Source organism: Pleurodeles waltl, chromosome 10 (assembly GCF_031143425.1).
Source record: "Pleurodeles waltl isolate 20211129_DDA chromosome 10, aPleWal1.hap1.20221129, whole genome shotgun sequence".
NCBI lineage: Eukaryota > Metazoa > Chordata > Amphibia > Caudata > Salamandridae > Pleurodeles > Pleurodeles waltl.
In genome coordinates this window covers 511,933,240-511,947,382 of record NC_090449.1, presented here as the reverse complement: position 1 = coordinate 511,947,382, position 14,143 = coordinate 511,933,240, and the positions used below count along the sequence as shown (strand labels likewise).

Sequence of the window (14,143 nt, the reverse complement as noted above, 5' to 3'; positions counted from 1 at the left end):
GTCTCTCTTACAGCTATCAAGGCTGTTTGGCATCTCCTCCAAGGGATCTTCAGGCTCCGTGTAGCCCCAGCACTCCTTCCTGCGACTCACAGCCCTCTGCGTGGTTTTCCTGAGGTGTGGGACCCTTCTCCAGTTGTGCTACGTGGGCTCCTGTGCGACTCCTGGTTTCTCTTCCAATGGGTCCCTGTGGGGGCTTCCTTTTCTTCTGTGGACTCTCTTCCTTGAAGAGGGACTCTCCCTTCCCCAAAGGATGCCCCCAGTGGGTTGAGTCCTCCTGGACCTTGCTGATCTCCGGCAGCTCCACTTTTTGCTTCACCGCTACTTCTGCCTTTGCCAAGGCTTGTTGGTGGCTTTTCCACGCCACGGACCGACTGCAATCTTCCATTCAGCGTCTGATGTTGAGTGCATCCTCCAGCAACTCTTCTCCAGCTCCAGGGCTGCATTGCTGCATTCTTTGTCCTACCGTCGACCAACTCTTGCCCCCACAGACTGGTGGATAGTGGCTCCTGCCACCACCGGACACTCCTGCGACTTCTTGACTAGGAGGTCCCCCTTCTTCCATAGGTCTTCCTCTTCAGGAATCCACCGCTGGTTTCTTGCAGCTTTGTTTGGGTGTTGTAGTTTCTTCCTTTTCTTCCTTTTGTTTGATTTGGGGAATATCCAGTAACTTACTAATTTCTTCCTGGTCGCTGGGAAGCACTGTGGTACTTACCTTTGGGGTTTCCTAGTTCCCTCAGCTCCCCCCTACACACCACTTACTTAGGTGGGGTCCTGCATTCGCATTCCATTTTTTTTTTTTAAGTATATGTTTTGGGCTCTCCCTATGGTCACTATTGTCTATTGCTATTTGTACAGTTTTCTATCATTTTCTATGCCTATTTCTGATTATTAGTGTACATATCTAGATTGTTACTTACCTCTTATTGGAGGGTTGCTTCCCTGTTAGTTTTTGGTAATTGTCTCACAAAAATCAAGTACCTTTATTTTTGTAACACTGAGTGTTTTCTTTCATGTTTGTAAGCGCTGTGTGACTACAGTGGTATTACATGAGCTTTGCATGTCTCCTAGATATGCCTTGACTGCTCATCCACAGCTACCTCTAGAGAACATGGCTCTAGACACTGCCTACACTACACTACACTAATAGGGTATACCTTTACCTGGTATAAGATGTAATTACCCTAGGTACCCACCTCACACCAGGCCATCTTCCTACACTAAGGATTTTCATTGAGCATCTGACACAGTGAGTTGGTTGCGTTGCCACCTCTGCAAGAAGTGTTGATCGAAATCATCTTGAATCTGTTGAAAATGTTTCCATTGCCACTGATCAAACTGGTCATCAATAGTATGACAGCCATTCCAGAACAATGTCTTGTCTCCAGTCCTGAACTTGGCATCCCTGTACTGCCGGACTTCTGTGTAAATACCATGTTCTGATGGATACAACTACCTGTGGATTCCTCACCTATTGAATACTCCCTTGCACCAGCATCCAACCGAAGTCTTCTTCCTAGCTTCTGCACGTCGACAGGAACAGGAAAATGTCGCAAAGAAAATCTGGATTCAAGCCCTGCAATGAGTGCGGTGGCAAGATGTCGGTTACTGACCCACACTCTGACTGTTTGTGGTGCCTTAGTTCCAACCACGACGTTGACAAATGTGACTCTTGTCAACGAATGAATCCAAAGGCCTTAAAGGAGCATGAGGCAAAGCTCTTTTTGGCAAAATCGAAGAAAAAAGAGAAAAGACATCATAGCAAGTCGTCTTGTCCGAAGTCGCATCGGCGTCATCGGGACTCCCGGCGCCGTCGAGAATCTCGACGCCGGTCGAGTAGGGAGAGATCGCGATCGAAGTCACCTTTGACTCGACGCCGGAAGACATGGGAAGTGAGTCCCACCGTCTCTCCCCAACCGCAGACGCCGTTGGAATCTCCGACATCCCCGACTTCACCGACGTCGCCTGTGAATCCTCCTTCTGTGTTCGAGGTTCCTCGACGTCAAGAATTTTCTCCAGCTGTGCAGACTTCGGGACCGGCGTCGATGTCGCCTCCAACCCAGGCTCCTCAGTACCCGGCTTTCCCGGCCCCTGGAGCCGACAGTTTCGCATTCTTGAATGCGATGTTCTCAATCTTTCAGCAGATGGCTCCAGGTGGTGGACCGGCTGGTCCTTTGGGCCCTTTGGCCTTCAATATGGGTGCTCCGGCTCCATTACGACCGGCACCTTTTATGCCCTTTCTTCCCTTGGGAAATGTGGGCTCGGCGCCGGCGCCTATGGCGTCAGCATCTCAGCCAGTGACGCCGAGTAGACCTGTGGCTCTGGCGCCGGAACAGTCTTCTGTCCGCCCTTCTCCTCGTTAGGCGCCGAAGAAATCCATGGCGCCGTTGGATCTGGCGTCTGATGGATCCGAGGAGCGGCGCCAGGCTTCGACGTCTGCTGAAGCCATGACGACGCCGAGGATAGAGGAAAGATTACATTCGAGGAGGCTTGCTCTTCGCCTCCTTGAGGAACAAGAATATCGGAGACAGGCATTAGAGGAAGGAGAGATTGAGGAATCTCGTGAAGATCTCCATGGGTTGGACACGGCTAGTGGTCTGGACACCTCTCCAGAAGGTAACTTGTCATCACCTGGAGAGTATACAGAGGAGGCTGCAACATTTAATTCAGTCATCAGGAAAGCAGCTGACCTTTTAGACCTCCCTTTGCCGGTGTCTGAGCCTAAGCCGAACATTTTAACAGAAGAGTTGCATCCTGCCTCTACTACTGCAGAGCCACTTCTGCCTTTTAATGAGGCCCTGTTGGATCCGATCATGGACATTTGGAAGAAGCCGGTGTCATCTTCGGCAGTGAACAGATCTGTGGCTCGAAGATACCGAGTGGCTCCTGCTGACCCAGGCTTCCTCTCCAGGCACCCAACTCCTGAAAGCCTAGTGGTTCAGGCTTCATGTTCAGCCCGGTCTGCCCCAGGATCATTTCCAGCTGTGCCCTCAAACAGAGACTCTAAGAAAATGGACATTTCATCAAAAAAGACTTTTTCGTCATGTAGCATGGCTTTAAAATCCACTAATGCTACCTGTATTTTAGGAAGATACATTTACGCCCTGATGGATGAAATAAAGTCGTCTCATACTGAGGTGCCCCAGGAGGTTATGAGCCTAGTTTCTGATGCTCAAGCAGCAGCAACCCAAGTTATTCAATCTGGGCTAGATACGACTGACTCTGTAGCCAGGGCTATGGGTACTGCTGTTGCTTCAAGGAGGCAAGCCTTGCTTCGTAGCTCTGGTTTCTCGTCCGATGTACAGTCAACCCTCTTGGACCTTCCTTTCGATGGCGATAAACTTTTCGTCTCCAAGGCGGACTCTGCTCTAGAGAGGTTTAAGGAGAGTAGGGCCAAGGCGAAGTCTTTAGGCTTGCAGGCCTCCTCTTCTGTTTCCTCCAGACTTTTTAGGAGGTTTCGAGGATTTGGCCGTGGTTCCTCCTCCTCCTTTCGAGGGAGATTCCAGCAACAACCCGCCTCTGCTCTCTCCTATAGATCTTACAGAGGGAGGGGTAGGGTCCGGACCAGAGGAGCCGCCCAGCAGCATTCTACCTCTTCCTCTTCCTCTGGAGGGGTGCAGCACAGGAAGCAGCCTTAGCCTTCCACCAATTCCTTCTCACACCACTCCTGTAGGGGGGAGGCTATTGAACTTTCTCCACAAGTGGGAGGTTATAACATCAGACTTCTGGGTCACCAGCATTGTGGGGAAAGGCTATGCCCTTCCCTTTCGGGAGTTTCCTCCCCCATCCCGCCCCGCCCATCCTACTGTTCAAAAGAGTATCTCCTGTTACTAGAACAGGAGGTTAAGTCCTCCTTTCAAAAGGTGCAGTGGAGTTGGTTCCAGAGCAGGAGAGGGGTCAGGGTTGTTGTTCAAGATACTTCCTGATCCCCAAGAAGGATGGTCGGTTGAGGCCAATCCTGGACCTGAGGATCTTGAATTGGTTCCTCAAACAGGAGAAGTTCAACATGCTGACCCTAGCTCAGGTGATTTTGGTGCTGAACGATGGAGATTGGATGGTGTCTGTCGACTTACAGGATGCTTACTTTCAAATCCCGATACTCAAGTCGCACAGGAAGTATCTCCGGTTTGTAGTGGGGTCGCAGCACTAGCAGTTTGCGGTCCTTCCATTTGGTCTTACTTCAGCACCCAGAGTCTTCACAAAGGTGATGTCGGTGGTTGCGGCAGAGCTCAGTAGGAAGGGGATAGCAGTATTCCCTTACGTGGACGACTGGTTGATCAAAGCCAAGTCTCCAGAGTTCGTGTTGCATCACCTTCAGTCAACAACCCAGTTGTTGTTCGACCTGGGTTTTTCAGTGAATGTGCCCAAATCTCACCTAGAGCCCTCTCAGTGCCTCCTTTTCATAGGGGCAGTACTGGATACAACATTGAGTCGCACCTTTCCTCCGCCTCAGCGGGTTCAGGACATTCAGGCGTTGGTTCCAATGTTTCAAAGTGGAGTGGTCATTCCGGTCCTCAAGGTCCTACGCCTGCTCGGTCTGTTTGCTTCTTGCATTCTGTTGGTCACTCATGCTCGCTGGCACATGAGGGCTCTTCATTGGTGCCTCCGAAAGCAGTGGTCTCAACACAAAGGGGATCTCGAGGGTTCGGTGAAGATCTCCAGAGATGCTGCCACAGATTTAAAATGGTGGATTGCTGACGGCAATCTTTCCAGAGGAAGGCCGTTCCTCGCAAGCTCTGCCTGTGGCCACAGTAATAACGGATGCTTCCACTCTATGGTGGGGAGCTCATCTGAGGGACCTGGAGATCAAAGGTCTTTGGTCTCCAGTAGAACAGATGTTTCATATAAATCTGTTGGAGTTGCGGGCTGTACGTCTTGCACTCAAGGCCTTCTTCCCATCCCTTCGCGGTCAGTCGGTTCAGGTCCTGACAGACAATACTACCTCGATGTGGTATATAAACAAACAGGGAGGTGTAGGGTTGTATCTTCTCTGCAGAGAAGCTCTACGGCTTTGGTCCTGGGCAAAGGACCATCAGATTTGCTTGGTAGCAGATCGTCTGGCTGGAGTCTTGTGCATGCGGACAGTCTCAGTCGTCATTTCTCGACCGATCACAAGTGGCGTCTCCATCCGGATCAAGTCCGTCTAATCTTCCAGATGTGGGTGTTCCCTCGGATAGATCGGTTTGCCACTCGGGAGAACTCGCACTGCCTGTTATTCTGCAGCCTCCAGTACAAGGAGCGTTGGGGGACGCGTTTCAGATGACCTGGTGCGACTAGTTGCTTTACGCGTTTCCTCCCATACCCTTGATTCCTCGAGTTTTGAGGAAAATTCGCCAAGACCGGGCCCAAGTCATCTTAATAGCTCCGGATTGGCCAAGGAGGGTATGGTATTCAGACCTTCTCCAACTCTCTCTGTGCCCTCCGCTCCGTCTCCCTCTCAGGGCAGACCTCCTCTCGCAGTCGCAGGAGCAGGTTTTACACCCCCACCTCCAGAGCCTGCACCTTCATGCCTGGAGATTGAACGGGGCAACCTGAGTTCCTTTTCTCTCCCACCTGACATAGTGGATGTTATCTTATCGGCCAGGCGACACTCCACTAAAACTATCTACGCTAATAGGTGGGCTAAATTTGTGAATTGGTGTGGAGGGAAGCAAATTGATCTCTTACGTGCCCACTTATCAGATATCTTGTCTTTTGCGTTGTCTCTGGCTCAGAGGGGTTGTGCAGTGGCTACAGTCAAGGGATGTTTATCTGCCCTGTCAGCCTTTCTATGTCTTCCGGACCAGCCTTCTCTATTCAAATCCCCTATAGTACTTAGATTTTTAAAAGGTCTCATTAACAAATTTCCTCCCACTCCTTCATTATGCCTCAGTGGGATCTAAACTTACTCTTGACTTTTCTCATGGGTTCACCTTTGAGCCTATGCATTCTTGCCCTTTAAGGTTATTGGTTCTAAAGACTGTTTTCCTTGTTGCAATTACTTCCACAAGAAGAGTGAGTGAGCTGCAGGCTCTATCTGTTAAACCCCCTTACACGTCTTTTTACGGGGATAAGGTGGTGTTGAGGACCAAGGCTGCTTTCCTACCGAAGGTTGTTTCACCCTTTCATATGGCCCAAACTATTACTCTTTCCTCGTTTTATCCTGCGCCCCATCCTTCGAAAGAAGAAGAAAGACTACACCGCTTAGACCCGAGGAGAGCGCTAAGCTTCTATGTGAACAGAAAGAAAGATTTCAGGTTGGAGGATCAACTCTTCATCGGGTACGTGGGAAAGGGGAGAGGAAGGGCAGTCCACAAGAGAACACTTTCCAGGTGGGTCACTCTTTGCATTAAAATGTGTTACTCTCTGGCAAAGAAGGAACTCCCTGATGGTATAAGAGCTCATTCCACCAGAGCTAAGTCGGCCTCTTCGGCCTTGGCTAGGGGTGTTCCTGTGGTCGGCATCTGCAAGGCCGCAACTTGGTCATCCCTCCACACTTTTGGGAAGCATTACTGCTTGGATTCGGAGGTTAGGAGGGATGGCCATTTTGCACGGTCAGTGCTGCAGGATTTCTTGGTTTGACCATTCAGGCACCCTCCACCGAGTGCGATACTGCTTTGGGACTCTATTCAATAGGTGAGGAATCCACAGGTAGTTGTATCCATCAGAAGAATGAGTTACTTACCTTCGTTAACGACTTTTCTGGTGGATACATTAGCTACCTGTGGATTCCTCACGGTCCCACCCGCCTCCCCGTTGCCTGTCTGGTCTAACCAAGTTGTTCTTGGGTGTGCTCCTCTTGGTACTTGAGGGCTTGTACATATACTATATATATATGTTCAATGGCATGTGTAGCTGCAGATACACATGCTTCGCACATCCCGCCATCTAGTGTTGGGCTCCGAGTGTTACAAGTTGTTTTTCTTCGAAGAAGTCTTTTCGAGTCACGAGATCGAGGGACTCCTCCCCTTTCGGCTCCATTGCGCATGGGCGTTGACTCCATCTTAGATTGTTTTTTTTCTGCCATCGGGTTCGGACGTGTTTCTTTCGCTCCGCTTTTCGGTTCGGAAAGATAGTTAAAATCTCGGAAAATTCGACGGTATTGTTTGCGTTTGGTATCGGGTTAGTTACAACAGATCGACACCGATTTCTGCAGAGCTCCGGTGGCCCTTCAGGGTTTTTCGATCCCCCGTCGGGGCCTGGTCGGCCCGACCACGTGTCTCTTCAAGGCTAATGGAACGGACCCCATTCCGCTTCTGCCCCAAATGTCACAACAAGTATCCTTATACAGATCAGCACCTGGTCTGTAACTTGTGTTTGTCTCCAGAACACAAAGAAGATACTTGTGAAGCCTGTTGAGCGTTTCGGTCGAGGAAGACATTAACAGACCGAAGAGCGAGAAGACTACAGATGGCGTCGGCGCCGACAGGACAAAGACACTTGGAGGAAGAAGAAGAAACCTTCTCCATCGAGGAGTCTGACTCGGACGAGGTTGATCCCGAATAGACGCCTAAAACTGTGAGTAAGACGTCGACACACAAAACTCACGAGAAGACCACAAAAGCCCAGGGGACGCCACCGCCAGAAGGCCATGGCTTATCCCGAAAAATAGGTGACCGATCATCGGCACCGAAAAAGGGCACGCATGTGTCGAAGACATCCGACTCCGGTCGAGATACCGGCACACAGCAGACTCGACCCCGAGACAGCGGGTCCGAGCAAGTTCGGCACCAAGAGGGCGGCACCGAGTGACGGGGGCGCCGAAAATAAAAAAAAATTGTTGTCGGAGCCGAAAATGACCGCTAAAAAGGTTTCCTTTCTGAAACATCCAGCCTCTGAACCGAAATCAGGTTCCTACACAGAGGAACAGGGACTGTCCTCACAAATGCAAGGACATAAGTTCGGACAAGAACTAGAGTGAATGGAGCCAGACTACACTCGGAGAAGGTTCCACATCCAAAAGGACACTGGGAAGATAAGTTCTCTTCCCCCAATTAGGATGAAAAGAAGACTTGCCTTTCAAGAAAAAGACAAGCAGCCACAGGCAAAGGTGGCAAGACAAGTAACACCGCCACCATCTCCACCACGCTCAACACACAAATCACTGGTAGCCACTCCACCACTGATGCAGTCCCCAACTCATACTGGAATGAGTCAGGATGATCCCGACGCATGGAATCTTTATGATGCGCCAGTGTCCGATAACAGCTCAGACTGTTACCCAGCGAGACCGTCGCCACCTGAAGACAGTACAGCCTACACACAGGTGGTGTCAAGAGCAGCGGCATTTCATAATGTCACCCTGCATGCAGAGCCTATTGAGGATGACTTTTTATTTAACACACTATCCTCCACTCATAGCCAATACCAAAGCCTCCCTATGCTACCGGGAATGCTAAAACACTCCAAACAGGTGTTTCAGGAGCCTGTGAAGGGCAGGGCCATAACTCCAAGGGTGGAGAAAAATACAAGCCACCGCCAACAGACCCGGTATGTATCACGCAGCAATTAACACCAGACTCTGTGGTAGTAGGGGCAGCTCGCAAGAGAGCAAACTCTCACACCTCGGGAGATGCACCACCTCCAGACAAGGAGAGTCGTAAGTTCGACGCTGCGGGGAAAAGGGTTGCAGCACAAGCGGCCAACCAATGGCGCATTGCCAACTCACAGGCACTGCTGGCAAGATATGATGGGGCTCATTGGGACGAAATGCAACATTTCAATGAACACTTACCCAAAGAGTTCCAGCAAAGGGCACAACAGGTGGTGGAGAAAGGACAGAGAATCTTGAACAATCAGATACGCTCAGCAATGGATGCAGCAGATACAGCTGCTAGGACAGTAAATACTGCAGTAACCATAAGGAGACACGCATGGCTGCGTACGTCAGGATTCAAGCCGGAAATACAACAAGCCGTGCTGAATATGCCTTTTAACGGACAGCAGTTGTTTGGGCCGGAGGTGGACACTGCTATCGAAAAACCTAAAAAGGACACTGATACGGCCAAAGCCATGGGCGCACTCTACTCCCCACAGAGCAGAGGCACATTTCGCAAAACGCAGTTTAGAGGGGGGTTTCGAGGACAAACTACAGAACCCACGACCTCACAAACAAGGCCCACTTATCAGAGCCAATATCAGCAGGGAAGTTTTCGGGGACAATATAGAGGGTGACAATTCCAAAAGAGTAGAGGGAAGTTCCAAAGTCCCAAAACTCCTCAAAACAAACAGTGACTTTCACGTCACAAATCTCCAACACATAACACCTGTGGGGGGGAGACTAACCAAGTTTTACAAACATTGGGAGGAAATAACAACAGACACTTGGGTCCTAGCAATTATCCAGCATGGTTATTGCATGGAATTACTCAGATTCCCTCCAAACGTCCCACCGAAAACACACAATATGTCAAAACAACACATGGACCTTCTAGGACTAGAGGTCCAAGCGTTGCTACAAAAAGAAGCAATAGAATTAGTACCAATTCATCAGAAAGGAACAGGAGTTTACTCTATGTACTTTCTCATACCCAAAAAGGACAAGACTCTAAGACCTATATTAGATCTAAGAACGTTAAATACCTACATCAAATCAGATCACTTTCACATGATGACATTACAGGACGTAATCCCACTGCTCAAACAACGAGACTACATGACAACTCTAGACCTAAAGGATGCATATTTCCATATACCGATACATCCTTCACACAGAAAGTACTTAAGGTTTGTATTCCAAGGGGTACATTACCAATTCAAGGTGTTGCCATTCGGAATAACAACTGCGCCAAGAGTTTTTTACAAAATGCCTGGCAATAGTGGCCGCACATATCCGAAGGTAACAAATACATGTGTTCCCGTACCTAGACGATTGGTTAATCAAGACCAACACGCTAGAACGGTGTTCACAAGGTACGTTATAGAAACCCTCCACAAACTAGGTTTCTCAATCAACTACACAAAGTCACACCTTCAGCCGTGTCAAACACGGCAATACTTAGGGGCGACAATCAACACAGCAAAAGGGATTGCCACTCCAAGTCCACAAAGGGTACAAGCATTTCACAATGTAATAGAGGCCATGTATCCAAGACAAAAGATACAAGTCAAAATGGTGATGAAACTCCTAAGCATGATGTCCTCATGCATAGCCATTGTCCCAAACGCAAGGTTGCACATGCAGCCCTTACAACAGTGCCTAGCATCACAATGGTCACAGGCACAGGGTCAACTTCTAGATCTAGTGTTGATAGACCGCCAAACATACACCTCGCTTCAATGGTGGAACAATATAAATTTAACCAAGGGCGGCCTTTCCAAGACCCATTGCCTCAATACGTAATAACTACAGATGCCTCCATGATAGGGTGGGGAGCACACCTCAATCAACACAGCATCCAGGGACAATGGGACACTCAGCAAAGACAGTTTCACATAAATCACTTAGAACTACTGGCAGTATTTATAGCGTTAAAGGCATTTCAACCCATAATAACCCACAAACACATTCTTGTCAAAACAGACAACATGACAACGATGTATTACCTAAACAAACAGGGAGGAACACACTCAACACAGTTGTGTCTCTTGGCACAGAGAATATGGCATTGGGCGATTCACAACCACATTCGCCTAATAGCGCAGTTCATTCCAGGAATTCAGAACCAGTTAGCAGACAATCTCTCTCGGGATGACCAACAGATCCACGAATGGGAGATTCACCCCCAAATACTAAACACTTGCTTCCAAAGTTGGGGAACACCACAAATAGACTTATTTGCAACAAAAGAAAACGCAAAATGCCAAAACTTCGCATCCAGGTACCCACAAGATCAGTCTCAGGGCAATGCGTTATGGATGAGTTGGTCAGGGATATTTGCATACGCTTTTCCCCCCTCTCCCACTCCTTCCATATCTAGTAAACAAATGGAGTCAAAACAAACTCAAACTCATACTAATAGCACCAACTTGAGCAAGACAACCTTGGTACACAACACTACTAGACCTCTCAGTAGTGCCTCATGTCAAACTACCAAACAGACCAGATCTGTTAACTCAACAGAAACAGGGATGTGGAATTCCTATCGCCCGACGCCCGGGACATCTTGTTTGGGGTCAAGGGCAACAAGTTATTATGTTTACTTTGTCCTTGGGACAAGTAGGCCCAACCCTCTGCAGCACAAACCCTTTGGCTGCCTGTTTACAGAGAGTGGAACTCTCTACAGTTGAGGTAATGTGTTTCCAAAAGATAATGCTGTTCGAACTTGTATTTATGGTTCATTATTTGAAAACCTTCATTATTAGGGTGAGTGCTGTAAATAAATGTTTTAAGGTCACACTTCACTACTGACGTTGGTTCCAGTATAAATAAAAAAAAACGTGTATACACATGTTTGAAAAGTTTAGGCTATGAGGCTAAGTATAATGCTCCCAGAATGCTCTCTGATTAGATGCAAATGAGGTGTCATTTAGTAAAATGTTTTGATGCATGCTAGTATTTCCCAAAACTATTTCTAATGGAAAATCAGTGTAACCATTTTCAACACGATTATGGGAAGCATGAAAATAAACAAACACTGACAAAGCCAACTGATCTGACATATTTTTATAAGTCTTTTAGTTTCATCAATGCGTGTCTTGTTTTGACATGGCTTTTGTAACACTTTATTGTTGTGGAAGCTACCAGGCCCTCAACATTGTAACAAACACTGGCAAAAAAAAAAAAAAAACATTTTTGAACTCTAAAAGCACACGTTGCCACCAGTGGCATAACAAAGGCCCCGCAGCTGCCCTCCAGGGGGCCCCTTCAGCACAGCACCTGCCCTGAGTGAGTCTGGAGAGGGGGCTCCTCCATGTTCTTTGCAAAGGGGCACCCTCCAGTTTCGTTAAGTCACTGATTGCCACTGTAGTTCCTGACACTGAACACAACTACTTTGTGTGCCAATATGCTCCTTGTGGAAGAGAAGAATGCGATCACTCACAGTAAAGCCAGCCGAAAGAGAGAGAAATAGAAGTTTAATAAAAACAAAATGTCTTTAACACCAGACCTAATTAGGGACCAAGACCCACATGTAGGTAGCTTTTTGCATGTCGCAAACAGCGACTTTCGCTGTTTGCGACGTGCAAAAAGCAAATTGCGATGCACAAACCCAGTTTTGCGATTCGGTAACCTGGTTACCGAATCGCAAAACGGGTTTGCGACTCGCAATTTGGAAGGGGTGTTCCCTTCCTAATTGCAACTCGCAGTGCAATGTAGGATTGTTTTGCGAACGCGGGCGCAAACCAATGGCAGTTTGCACCCATTTCAAATGGGTGCTAACACTTTCACCATTGTGAATGTCACTGTAAACATTTTTTTAGAGCAGGCAGTGGTCCGCAGGACCACTGCCTGCTCTGAAAAAATGAAACGAAAACGTTTAATTTTTCGTTTTTGTAATGCATCTCGTTTTCCTTTAAGGAAAACGGGCTGCATTACAAAAAAAAAAAAAAACTGCTTTATTGAAAAGCAGTCACAGACATGGTGGTCTGCTGTCTCCAGCAGGCCACCATCCCTGTGAGGCCGCCATTCGCAAGGGGGTCGCAAATTGCGACCCACCTCATGATTATTCATGAGGTGTGCATTTGCGAAGCCCTTGCGAATCACAGATTGTGTCAGGGACACCATCCTACATTCGGATTTGCGACTCACAATTTGCAGGTCGCAAATATGAACCTACCTACATGTGGCCCCAAATTCTTAAAGAAAGTCACAAAAGTGCACCCATGGTATATGTCGTACCCCTATAAAATATTTGTGAACTGTATTTTAGCATGGGTAAATACGCATGTGTAGATTTGCTCATGTGAAAATCTATTGAGCATTTGCAAGTTCATTTTCCCTCCAGCCACTTTCTTCCCAACCCTGGAAGAAGTTCTAATTCTGCCATTGTCAGGAGTAAATGTCCAACCTTTCTTATTATGGGAAAATATTAGAGAGAAGCTGGTGAAGATCTTTAAAACATGCAGGTTAGAAGGTATGCAGACTCAAAGGCATTCCAGCCCTGGAACTATTGCTTACTGCTTCCTCCAGCCCCAGTATGCAGATCTGTACAAAGGTGGAAAAATAAGGAAATTGCTACAGTAGGGATTGAAATTGCAAGTATTCAAGCCCTACTATGGTAGTAGCCCTGGCATAATCAGAGAGGCTATTATCAGAGCTCTTACATAATGAGATTGCTGCCATAATTTGTCGCCACACTACATGGCACCAAAGGGACAAGTAGATCTTTTTACAGGACAAGTAGATTTGAGAAGCAACCTGTCCCGTGGACAAGTAGATATTTTAATAAATTCCACACCCCTGAGAAACAACAGATCAGACACCCAAATCCAGCATCGCTGAATCTAGCAATTTGGCTCCTGAAGTCTTAGAATTCTGACACTTAGGCCTTACACAGGAATGTATGGAAGTCATAAAACAAGCTAGGAAACCACCCACTAGACATTGCTATGCAAATAAGTGGAAAATATTTTTGATTATTGCCATATTAATCAAATTCAACCCTTACACGCATCTGCCAAAGACATCGTAAGCTACTTACTACATTTGCAAAAGTCAAAGCTAGCTTTTTCATCCATTAAGATACATCTTACCGCAATTTCAGCTTATCTGCAAATTACGCACTCAACTTCACTATTTAGGATACCAGTCATAAAAGCGTTTATGGAAGGCTTAAAGAGAATTATACCACCAAGAACACCACCAGTTCCTTCGTGGAACCTCAACATTGTCTTAACACGACTCATGGGTCCACCTTTTGAACCCATGCACTCATGTGAAATGCAATACTTAACATGGAAAGTTGCATTTCTAATTGCCATCACATCTCTAAGAGTAAGTGAGATACAAGCATTTACCATACAAGAACCATTTATTCAGATACACAAGCATAAAGTAGTTCTACGAACAAATCCCAAATTCTTACCAAAAGTCATATCACCGTTACACTTGAATCAAACGGTGGAACTACCAGTGTTCTTCCCAGATTCTGTAGCTGAAAGAGCACTACATACATTAGACATCAAAAGAGCGTTAATGTACTACATTGACAGAACAAAACAAATTCGGAAAACAAAATAATTATTTGTTCCTTTCCAAAAACCTCATGCAGGAAATCCAATTTCCAAA

The 14,143-nt window shown here is 47.3% G+C and overlaps 1 protein-coding gene across 3 annotated transcripts in view; it reads left to right on the top strand.

Annotated features, from left to right (window-relative positions):
• The window catches only part of SETD2 (SET domain containing 2, histone lysine methyltransferase), a 1,164,442-nt gene that overhangs the window by 122,433 nt on the left and 1,027,866 nt on the right, over window positions 1-14,143 (top strand). The window lies entirely within an intron of this gene.